The sequence below is a fragment of the Triticum urartu genome, chromosome 3A (genome assembly GCF_056163025.1).
Source record: "Triticum urartu cultivar PI428250 chromosome 3A, HENAU_Tu73, whole genome shotgun sequence".
NCBI lineage: Eukaryota > Viridiplantae > Streptophyta > Magnoliopsida > Poales > Poaceae > Triticum > Triticum urartu.
This window is the reverse complement of record NC_141875.1, coordinates 3,638,231-3,650,982: the sequence shown is the minus strand read 5'-3', so window position 1 is coordinate 3,650,982 and position 12,752 is coordinate 3,638,231. Positions and strand designations below refer to the sequence as shown.

At 43.6% G+C, this 12,752-nt stretch overlaps 1 long non-coding RNA gene across 1 annotated transcript; it reads right to left on the bottom strand.

Annotated features, from left to right (window-relative positions):
• Positions 1-11,721: 11,721 nt before the first annotated feature.
• Positions 11,722-12,447, bottom strand: LOC147977565 (uncharacterized). Its single transcript, XR_015599450.1, has 2 exons — positions 12,223-12,447; positions 11,722-12,100 (listed from the first exon to the last, which is right to left on the bottom strand). It is a non-coding gene; the product is annotated as an uncharacterized LOC147977565 (long non-coding RNA).
• Between the last annotated feature and the right edge of the window lie 305 nt (positions 12,448-12,752).

Below are 12,752 nucleotides of genomic sequence, written 5' to 3'. Positions count from 1 at the left end.
TTGCAAATATTCCCAACAACTAGACCACATATCACATGAGAAACTTATTTTCTTTTATTTTTTGACATTTCCATTATTTTATTTTATTTTTTTTAAACTGAAAAGGCGATCCACGGGGGGGGGGGGGGGGGTACAGTTTGAAAATGGGACCTTTAGTACCGGTTCGTGGCACGAACCGGGACTAAAGGTCTCCACCCCATTAGTCCCGGTTCGTGCCTCAAACCGGGACTAATGGTCTAATCTTTAGTCCCGGTTTGAGGCACGAACTGGGACTAATGGTCATCGCACCCTTTAGTCCCGGTTCATGTCTTAAACCGGGACTAAAGGGCCCGAGTGAACCGGGACTAATGCCTTAGTCGCATGAACCGGTTCATTTAGTTTTTTCTTTTCTGCTTTATTTATTTTGTTTTATTTATTTTTAGTTGTTTTTGTTGTATTTAGAGTTTCTTTGTGAATATTTTTTCTTTAGGTGCAAAAATTAGAAACTTTCTGTTAGTGCCGCTAGTTTTCGAATTTGAATAGTTTCAATTTTGAATTATTTGAAATTTGTGTGAATCACTAGTTTGTGAATAACTTAACTTTAAAAATCAGTAAAGGCATGAAAGAATTTGTTTGCACATAATATTTCTTCGCGTTTCAAATGCCAAAACACATAACTACCCTAACTATTATAGAGATTTCCTCCTGGGTGTGAAACACGGAAGAAAGTGATTATAGTGAAGCCGATCACATCCCAGATCTTTGGGTGTGAAACTTTTTCTTCGCGTGTGTCCCTTTTGAATTATTTGAAATTTGTGTGAATCGCTAGTTTATGAGTAACTTAATTTTAAAAATCAGTAAAGGCATGAAAGAATTTGTTTGCACACTTATGTGTTGTAGGCACAACAAGCGGGGGGATTGATTGCGCCGCCTGTTCTCCCTGCTGGGGAACGGTTTTACCACATTTTTTGCCAGCTGATTTACTCGAGCTCGACCTCACCTCTTTCTGTAGATGTGCTCGATTTAACTTCCTGATGTGGAGCTCATAGTTTGTGTCAACAGGCTTGGGATCTGGTGGTCTAGCCATACGAATGAAGTGGTCAATCTTTTCCTCAGGCACTTTCTCCGTTGGCGGCGGTGGCGATTTCGGTGCAAAATGGGCTTCCACCTCGGCCTTCGATATGGTTGTGTTTTCCTCCTCGGACTTGTCATAAGGCCTCTGTGCCATAGCTTTTATTTAACTAATCCAAAAGAAATATAAAACAATTTAGTATTAAAATTACAATGCATGGATGCAATCAATTAATAAGGAAAAACTGAATCAATCATAGTACATAATAAGCATCATCGAATAGTCTCGAATAATAGATATAATCTCGAATACATCGTCTCAAATAATATATATAATCTCAAATAAATCATCTCGAACATTATATATCGAATACATCACTAGCTAGCTAGCTATCTATAGCAGCTAATAATGATCGAATACTAAAGAGTAATCTAGGCCACTCGCGGTTCCTGAGGCGCGGGCGGTGGACAACCAAAGTGAAGGAACCATCACTGGATCATAGCTCGGGTGATCTCCCCAAAGAACCTGCCAGCTATTGGAGAACCTAAAGTCCATAGCAGCAATGTAGCGATGGACGTGCTCGTCCTCCTCCCTGACACGGCGACGTACCACCTCCGGCGGGGCCGGCTCCCTCCGCACCGAAAGTGGCCCACGCGAACACCACCAAATGAGATGAGGGTCAATGACGGGACCTGGGGCCGGGTTCCTCACCAATTGTCGCGCCCCTGAAGGTAGCACCTCCCAGTGCCAGCCCAGCGGAGCCCAGTCCCGGACATGGGTCCTCTGAAGCAGGACGTGGTCGCGAATGTTTCGATGGCGAGGATGCGGGCCGGGCATCGTCGACAACAAATACTATATGCCGCAAAAGTAAAGTAACATTTTTTAAACGATGGATTGTCATTTCATATATGCAAATTCAAAATTTTATAACTAAAAATATAAGAAACTAAAAAAACATCGATCATCGTCTAACAATTTGAAATTAATCTAATTCATCTAGCTAGCTAAAACTAACATTTCCAAAATTTCTAACATTTCTATATAACTAACATTTCTGTAACATTCTACATTATATATATTATAACTAACATTTCTATATGCTATTTGACATTAATCTAATCTAATTAATTAATTCATCTAAAACTTTGTATAAAAAACAGAAAAACAGAAAAAACTAAAAGCTAAAAACAGAAAAATTGTGTGTGTGTGTGCGCGTGTAGTGTGTGTGTGTGTGTGCATGTAGTGTGTGTGTGTGCGCGTGTGCGTGTGTGTGCGCTACGGCCGGCGCCGGCGCGCGGTGTGGCTTTGATCGATTGGAGGGAGGAGAGGGGTCGGGGGAGGGTCTCACAGCGCGCGCGGGCGAGGTCGAGGCGACGGCGACGGCGAGGCGAGGTCGATCCAAGGCGACGACGACGGCGAGGGGAGGGGATGGCGACGGGCCGGTGCGGCGACCGGGATAGGCCGACGACGGGGGCACCGCGGAGTCGACGAGGACGACGCGACGAGGACGGGGGCGTCGCGGAGTCGACGGCGATGACGCGACAGGGGCGACGACGGCGCGGGACGGGGCGGCGATAGAGATAAATGGGAGATGAGAAACTGAAATTTTTCAAAGTGTTTCTTATATAGGGGACACCTTTAGTACCGGTTGGAGCCACCAACCGGTACTAAAGGCCTGTTTTGGCCAGGCCAAACGGCGGGAAGGGCAGGCCTTTAGTACCGGGTGGTGGCTGGAACCGGTACTAAAGACCCACCCTTTAGTACCCGTTCCAGCCACCAACCGGTACTAAAGGTGGTGCGCTGGCGCAGGTGCGGTGCGGCAAGTTTAGTCCCACCTCGCTAGCCGAGGGGCTCCCGCACTTGTTTATAAGCCCCAAGGCGATAGATGATTTTTTGAGTAGATGATTTTTCATATAAAAAACTTTTTCATCCGAGTTAGTATGCAAAAGTTATGCCCATTTTTACAAATTTCAGAGAGATTTTGCAAATAAAGTCAAAATTCACATTTGCAAATTTTCCCAACAACTGGACCTCATATCAGATGGGAAACTTATTTTCTTCTATTTTTTCCATCATTTTCTTTTATTTTTTTAAAAATGAAAAGGCCATCCACAAGGCGGGGGGGTAGAGTTTGAAAATTGGACCTTTAGTACCGGTTCGTGGCACGAACCGGGACTAAAGGTCTCATCCCTATTAGTCCCGGTTCGTGCCTCAAACCGGGACTAAAGGTCTAATCTTTAGTCCCGGTTTGAGGCACGAACCGGGACCAATGGTCGTGGGCCAGGAGCGAGGCCCATTGGTCCCGGTTCATCCCACCAATCGGGACCAAAAGGTCCAGATGAACCGGGACCAATGGCCCACGTGGCCCGGCCGGCCCCCTGGGCTCATGAACCGGGACCAATGCCCCCATTGGTCCCGGCTCTGGACTGAACCGGGACTAATGGGGTTACCCGGCCTGGACCAAAGCCCCCTTTTCTACTAGTGGTTGGTGTTAACAATCGGTACTAAAGGGCTCCCGGCCCCCGGAGCTGGCTCGTGCCACGTGGTTGCCCTTTAGCACCGGTCGTGCTGAACCGGTACTAAAGGGGGGGCCTTTACTGACCACACTTTAGTGCCGGTTATGGAACCGGCACTAAAGGGCCTTACAAACCGGTGCTATTGCCCAGTTCTGCACTAGTGACACCCGAGGTGATGTCTAGCATCAGTTATGGGTCAATTTAATAAAGCAAGGGAATCAAAAGTCCAAGGAACAAGGTCAGGAAGGACATTGGTGCATGGACACCCTGCCTAAGTTCTCATGCACACCCTGTCGGGGTTGATTTCTGATACCCTTGGTATATATACACCTCAAAAAACTTGGTCATATTTATCATATTTTTTTGTTTGGTGGCACTTCGCAACCCAAGGCCATCATATCTATAGTCATATTAAGGTAAGCTTCCTGAGCGAGGAAAGATCGCTATCTTAGTTAACATTGATAATTGATGCTCTCATGGCAATATATGAGGTGCCCATCAACAACATGAATCATTGTGCTCTCATAATAATCTATTAGGTTATTCTTTATCTTTCATTTTTCCAAAAAAACGTAAAAAACATGTTTTAACTTCTTCAGATGGCATTGACATTGTAGTCTTAACAACATGGCACCTCATAATGTTTCCGATACCATGTGATTGAGTGGGTTGGCTATAGGGGAGTCCATAACTGACCACATGGAAAATGTTTGCAATCATAAAACCATCCCACGTGATTTCTAAACCAAGAATCATATGAGAATACGGAGTCAATCGCTGACAATTCGTTTCATTAAATTGCTTGTGATGGCATAACTATCTCTTGTTGTTTCTTCCCATATACCATTTGCGATGATACTAGTCATCACACACGTTACATGTCATATTGAACGTGTGCATTGTACTTTCAATAGCACATGCAAAAGTTCAAAAAATCACTTTATTCTAGTTATGTATTGCACATGTTACATTCTAGGTGAACCGTGTGATTTAATATGTTCATAAAACATGTATTCTTTTAATAAATTGTGGGATTTGATGTAACCATAAATTTCTTCGTTGGATCACAACCCAACAGACGCCTTGAGATGTAACACTCAGTGTACTCCTTTGGAAAGCACTAACCGGAAAGGCATTTAGTTACACAACAATATTAAATGTTGTAACATGGCAAGGCGGTGAAACAGAAGTAAACTACTCTATCTAGTCATATTAAATGAGGTGGGAAACATTTAGATAGCATCCCTCAAAAATACCTCATGGCATTTAATGAGGATAATTAAGGTTCTTCCCTAAACTGTATTATAGGAGTTGCTAACATGAAACTCAATGGTATATGTGAAAATAAAGTTAATTGGCTATGAGTTTAGTTGCAATCTACACATTTGTACTTTCCTAAACCATATATAAAATTTTGTGATCCGAAATGAAGTTAATTAGTTACGAGTTTAGCAATTTTACAAGGATATTTGAGCAATTTTAATTCAGACACCAAGTTAAAAATTGTTGACATATGTGAAAATAACTTATTAAGAAACTTGACAAAATTCTAAGAAACTTACATATATAACATATTTTAATCGGACCAATGGTTTAAAAGTTATAACATATGCATAGAAATGGCATTTTTAAGAATGTATAAAATGCAGAAATAACTAATATAAATAACAAGACTAACACAACTGAGCATTAGATATTAAATCGCACCCATAGGCGGTGTGTTGGGGATATTACTATTGGGTGTAAGCCGTCCAGGAGAGGCTGGGTTAACTTCATCAGTAGTTGGTTATGCTTGAAGCCCATGAAGACAGATGAGGATGTTGTGTAAGGCCCAGGGCCCAGGACCGGTTTAAGGCCTGCAGCTGTAAACCGGCTTTTGGTATGTAACTTGTATTGTAAGATAGAAGTAGTGGAGAACGAACCGGACACGCTTATGAGCCGGTATCGGGACTCCGTAAACCGACGGGCGTCAACCCATGTATATAGGGGACGACCCGGCGGCGGTTCAGGACAACAGATAACAACTCGAGACTTAGGCGAAGCATATTCGCTCCCTGGTCATCAAAACCCCATAAATTCCATCACAAATAGACATAGGCTTTTTCCTTCATCGAAGGGGCCGAACTAGTATAAACCCTCTTGTGTCCCTTGTCCGCTTTAACCCCTTCAAGCTAACCCATAGCGATGGTTCCACGACTAAGTCCTTTCAAGAGGACATCTGCCATGACAAAACCACGATAGTTGGCGCCCACCGTGGGGCTATCGCACGATGGTCTCAAGTTCTTGGAGGGCAACTTTGAAGGACTCAAGGGTTACGCCGTGGGCCGGATGACCAAGAGTCGTCACGGCAAGCTCTACATCGACCATGCAGGATGGGGCCCCGAGGCCAGATCAATTGAGTACGGGTATCGGGTCCCCTTTGGTAGCATACACGTCTTCATCGGCAAGATCGGTGAACTGGGCCCTGAGCCGGTCATCTGCACTGACCTAGTCAAAATGGCTCAGCGTGCACGATCTGCCCTGGTCAAGCCAGCCATGAAGCGTGCCTTCGGGGGAGTCATCCATGGAGGGGAATACGAGGATAGATCGGAATCTGGTGGCGAGACCGTCGTTTATTCTGGCGACGAGTCATCGACCGGAGGGACCGAGTCTTTGTATCAATTACAAGATGCCCAGATTGGGGGCTGTTCCGATGGCGACAGTATTCCGGACCCTTCTGATCCACCAAACCAGGTTGGAATATTCATGGTCGGTACACACTACAAAAAAACCACTTCCGTGATGATACGTGTTTGTCACAGTAGGTCGCTTTTTTTGTCATGCATGTAAATCAATGACAAATTTATGACAGAATCAAGATAGTCATACCTGTGCTTTCGTAGAAGTGTTCCATGACATTACCAGAATTATCATCACAGAAGTGTCCACTTCCATGACGATAAATCGCGCGTCACAGAAGTGCTTTTGTCAAGGGTGACCGACACGTGGCATCCACTGTAGATGATTTTTCATATAAAAAACTTTTTCATCCGAGTTAGTATGCAAAAGTTATGCCCATTTTTACAAATTTCAGAGAGATTTTGCAAATAAAGTCAAAATTCACATTTGCAAATATTCCCAACAACTAGACCACATATCACATGAGAAACTTATTTTCTTTTATTTTTTTGACATTTCCATTATTTTCTTTTATTTTTTTAAAACTGAAAAGGCGATCCACAGGGGGGGGGAGGGGGGGTACAGTTTGAAAATGGGACCTTTAGTACCGGTTCGTGGCACGAACCGGGACTAAAGGTCTCAACCCCATTAGTCCCGGTTCATGCCTCAAACCGGGACTAATGGTCTAATCTTTAGTCCCGGTTTGAGGCACGAACCGGGACTAATGGTCATCGCACCCTTTAGTCCTGGGACTAATGGATGTAACTTTTCGAGTAGATGATTTTTCATATAAAAAACTTTTTCATCCGAGTTAGTATGCAAAAGTTATGCCCATTTTTACAAATTTCAGAGAGATTTTGCTAATAAAGTCAAAATTCACATTTGCAAATATTCCCAACAACTAGACCACTTATCACATGAGAAACTTATTTTCTTTTATTTTTTTGACATTTCCATTATTTTCTTTTATTTTTTTTTAAAACTAAAAAGGTGATCCACGGGGGGGGGGGGGGGGGGGGGGTACAGTTTGAAAATGGGACCTTTAGTACCGGTTCGTGGCACGAACCGGGACTGAAGGTCTCAACCCCATTAGTCCCGGTTCGTGCCTCAAACCGGGACTAATGGTCTAATCTTTAGTCCTGGTTTGAGGCACGAACCGGGACTAATGGTCATCGCACCCTTTAGTCCCGGGACTAATGGATGTAACTTTTCGAGTAGATGATTTTTCATATAAAAAACTTTTTCATCCGAGTTAGTATGCAAAAGTTATGTCCATTTTTACAAATTTCAGAGAGATTTTGCTAATAAAGTCAAAATTCACATTTGGAAATATTCCCAACAACTAGACCACATATCACATGAGAAACTTATTTTCTTTTATTTTTTTGACATTTCCATTATTTTCTTTTCTTTTTTTTTAAACTGAAAAGGCGATCCACAGGGGGGGGGGCACAGTTTGAAAATGGGACCTTTAGTACCGGTTCATGGCACGAACCGGGACTAAAGGTCTCAACCCCATTAGTCCCGGTTCGTGCCTCAAACCGGGACTAATGGTCTAATCTTTAGTCCCGGTTTGAGGCACGAACCGGGACTAATGGTCATCGCACCCTTTAGTCCCGGTTCATGTCTTAAACCGGGACTAAAGGGCCCGAGTGAACCGGGACTAATGCCTTAGCCGCATGAACCGGGACCAATGCTCACATTAGTCCCGGTTCATGACTGAACCGGGACTAATGTGAATATTGCCCCGTGACCATAGCCCTGTTTTCTACTAGTGGTAGGTGGGCTTTTTCCATTTAGTTTTTTCTTTTCTGCTTTATTTATTTTGTTTTATTTATTTTTAGTTGTTTTTGTTGTATTTAGAGTTTCTTTGTGAATATTTTTTGCTTTAGGTGCAAAAATTAGAAACTTTCTGTTAGTGCCGCTAGTTTTCAAATTTGAATAGTTTCAATTTTGAATTATTTGAAATTTGTGTGAATCACTAGTTTGTGAATAACTTAACTTTAAAAATCAGTAAAGGCATGAAAGAATTTGTTTGCACATAATATTTCTTCACGTTTCAAATGCCAAAACACATAACTACCCTAACTATTATAGAGATTTCCTCCTGGGTGTGAAACACGGAAGAAAGTGATTATAGTGAAGCCGATCACATCCCAGATCTTTGGGTGTGAAACTTTTTCTTCGCGTGTGTCCCTTGGCGTCTGTCCCTTTTGAATTATTTGAAATTTGTGTGAATCGCTAGTTTGTGAGTAACTTAATTTTAAAAATCAGTAAAGGCATGAAAGAATTTGTTTGCACACTTATGTGTTGTAGGCACAACAAGCGGGGGGATTGATTGCACCGCCTGTTCTCCCTGCTGGGGAACGGTTTTACCGCATTTTTTGCCAGCTGATTTACTCGAGCTCGAGCTCACCTCTTTCTGTAGACGTGCTCGATTTAACTTCCTGATGTGGAGCTCATAGTCTGTGTCAACAGGCTTGGGATCTGGTGGTCTAGCCATACGAATGAAGTGGTCAATCTTTTCCTCAGGCACTTTCTCCGTTGGCGGCGGTGGCGATTTCGGTGCAAAATGGGCTTCCACCTCGGCCTTCGATATGGCTGCGTTTTCCTCCTCAGACTTGTCATAAGGCCTCTGTGCCATAGCTTTTATTTAACTAATCCAAAAGAAATATAAAACAATTTAGTATTCAAATTACAATGCATGGATGCAATCAATTAATAAGGAAAAACTGAATCAATCATAGTACATAATAAGCATCATCGAATAGTCTCGAATAATAGATATAATCTCGAATACATCATCTCAAATAATATATATAATCTCAAATAAATCATCTCGAACATTATATATCGAATAGATCACTAGCTAGCTAGCTATCTATAGCAGCTAATAAAGATCGAATACTAAAGAGTAACCTAGGCCACTCGCGGTTCCTGAGGCGCGGGCGGTGGACAACCAAAGTGAAGGAACCATCACTGGATCATAGCTGAGGTGATCTCCCCAAAGAACCTGCCAGGTATTGGAGAACCTGACGTCCATAGCAGCCATGTAGCGATGGACGTGCTCGTCCTCCTCCCTGACACGGCGACGTACCACCTCCGGCGGGGCCGGCTCCCTCCGCACCGAAAGTGGCCCACGCGAACACCACCAAAGGAGATGAGGGTCGATGACGGGACCTGGGGCCGGGTTCCTCACCAAGTGTCACGCCCCTGAAGGTAGCACCTCCCAGTGCCAGCCCAGCGGAGCCCAGTCCCGGACATGGGTCCTCTGAAGTAGGACGTCGTCGCGAATGTGTCGATGGCGAGGATGCGGGCCGGGCATCGTCGACAACAAATACTATATGCCGCAAAAGTAAAGTAACATTTTTTAAATGATGGATTGTGATTTCATATATGCAAATTCGAAATTTTATAACTAAAAATATAAGAAACTAAAAAAACATCGATCATCGTCCAACAATTTGAAATTAATCTAATTCATCTAGCTAGCTAAAACTAACATTTCCAAAATTTCTAACATTTCTATATAACTAACATTTCTATAACATTTGACATTATATATATTATAACTAACATTTCTATATACTATTTGACATTAATCTAATCTAATTAATTAATTCATCTAAAACTTTGTATAAAAAACAGAAAAACAGAAAAAACTAAAAGCTAAAAACAGAAAAATTGTGTGTGTGTGCGCGTGTAGTGTGTGTGTGTGTGCATGTAGTGTGTGTGTGTGCGCGTGTGCGTGTGTGTGCGCTACGGCCGGCGCCGGCGCGCGGTGTGGCTTTGATCGATTGGAGGGAGGAGAGGGGCCGGGGGAGGGGCTCACAGCGCGCGCGGGCGAGGTCGAGGCGACGGCGACGGCGAGGCGAGGTCGATCCAAGGCGACGGCGATGGCGAGGGGAGGGGATGGCGACGGGCCGGTGCGGCGACCGGGACAGGCAGACGACGGAAGCGCCGCGGAGTCGACGAGGATGATGCGACGAGGACGGGGGCGTCGCGGAGTCGACGGGGACGGCGCGATAGGGGCGGCGACGGCGCGGGACGGGCCGATGGTAGAGATAAATGGGAGATGAGAAACTGAAATTTTTCGAAGTGTTTCTTATATAGGGGACACCTTTAGTACCGGTTGGAGCCACCAACCGGTACTAAATGCCTGTTTTGGCCAGGCCAAACGGCGGGAAGGGTAGGCCTTTAGTACCGGGTGGTGGCTGGAACCGGTACTAAAGACCCCCCCTTTAGTACCCGTTCCAGCCACCAACCGGTACTAAAGGTGGTGCGCTGGCGCAGGTGCGATGCGGCAAGTTTAGTCCTACCTCGCTAGTCGAGGGGCTCCCGCACTTGTTTATAAGCCCAGTGCGGTAGATGATTTTTTGAGTAGATGATTTTTCATATAAAAAACTTTTTCATCCGAGTTAGTATGCAAAAGTTATGCCCATTTTTACAAATTTCAGAGAGATTTTGCAAATAAAGTCAAAATTCACATTTGCAAATTTTCCCAACAACTAGACCACATATCAGATGGGAAACTTATTTTCTTTTATTTTTTTGACATTTCCATCATTTTCTTTTATTTTTCTAAAACTGAAAAGGCGATCCACAGGGGGGGGAGTTTGAAAATTGGACCTTTAGTACCGGTTCGTGGCACGAACCGGGACTAAAGGTCTCATCCCTATTAGTCCCGGTTCGTGCCTCAAACCGGGACTAAAGGTCTAATCTTTAGTCCCGGATTGAGGCACGAACCGGGACCAATGGTTGTGGGCCAGGAGCGAGGCCCATTGGTCCCGGTTCATCCCACCAACCGGGACCAAAAGGTCCAGATGAATCGGGACCAATGGCCCACGTGGCCCGGCCGGCCCCCTGGGCTCACGAACCGGGACCAATGCCCCCATTGGTCCCGGTTCTGGACTGAACCGGGACTAATGGGGTTACCCGGCCTGGACCAAGCCCCCTTTTCTACTAGTGGTTCGTGTTAACAATCGGTACTAAAGGGCTCCCGGCCCCCGGAGCTGGCTCGTGCCACGTGGTTGCCCTTTAGCACCGGTTCGTGCTGAACCGGTACTAAAGGGGGGGCCTTTACTGACCACACTTTAGTGCCGGTTATGGAACCGGCACTAAAGGGCCTTACAAACCGGTGCTATTGCCCGGTTCTGCACTAGTGACACCCGAGGTGATGTCTAGCATCAGTTATGGGGCAGCCTGAAGCAACATGGGGCATGCTCAGTACATTAAGATTAAGGATACAACTATGAGGTGTTCTTAGTAATACATTTGAGGTCTCATCCCACTTTGTCTGACAAAAGATGGAACTTATGTGTGATTCTTTACCCCACTTTTTAGGATATATCATAAATTTTCATCAAGGCTCATTTAATTTATTCACATTGATTACCAAACCTAGTAAATAAACACATGATTTCTTACTAGGATGATGCATGCGAGTGAAATATCAAATGTTGCTAATAAACACTCAAAATCTGTTTAGTTTAAGGATACATCAAACAGTAATTATGTATAATTGTGTAACATCATAATTTTGAATACAATGGTCTGGAATAAAAAATAAATAGAAGGTGATATAGTATTCACCATGATTGGTGTTACAACATGTTTGATGTCAATCATTAAAACCGATGTAAATTTATAAATAGCAGTAACTTGGTAGAAGAAAGTCGCATGTTGCCTCCCTAATGATCACAAGTCTTAGGGTAACATTCGCACTTGGCACCCATTAGTCTTTTAAACCTGTTCCGGCATTGTCCATCATCCCATCCGTCTTCCACACAACTATCTCGACACATTCCATTTTGATCAGGATGGCATGTATCCCAATGGTTGTGATAGCACATGTTTTCGGTAGATGAAACCTCACCTATGGATAAATAGACAAGGTTAGGAGAAGTAATATGAATGAATGTGTCCAGCAATGTTGATATGTCATTGCACAACATGAAACTTCGGCGAAATGCTGATACTATGGATAATTATACTTACTACATGTAGCCATAAGGCAGAAAAGAATCAAACAACACATGGTTGTCTTCCTCCAGGCCTCCATGGTATAATGGCAGAATGTCGGTGATTTTTCTGAGAGAAGGCAAAGAATGTTGTCAAGATGGTGTGTGTTTTGGTTTCTATCGTTTTGAGGTTCTTATAATGTCCGTGCCCTATAGATAGTATAAATAGTTAGGTCGTAAGGCCAAGAGGAAAGCAAGGAAGCAAAATTAACCGGTGGAATAGAACTAAGTGAACTAAACTTGGCACACATCTTACAACTTAAAATAAATAGCATATCTATCACCTATCTAAGTTTAGCTTGTTGAATTGAATCATTCCGCACATTGACAGGTGATAAGTGCATTACTATTTATATAGCATCCAAACTAAGATTGACGGTAAAGCACACTGGCTACAAAAAGGGAACCAGTGCTATCTTCTTAATTTATCTATGTTTTTTGTTCTATTCATTCCATAATTCTATTAGTTACAAAAATATTCAAATTTATTTGGACCAACATATTAAT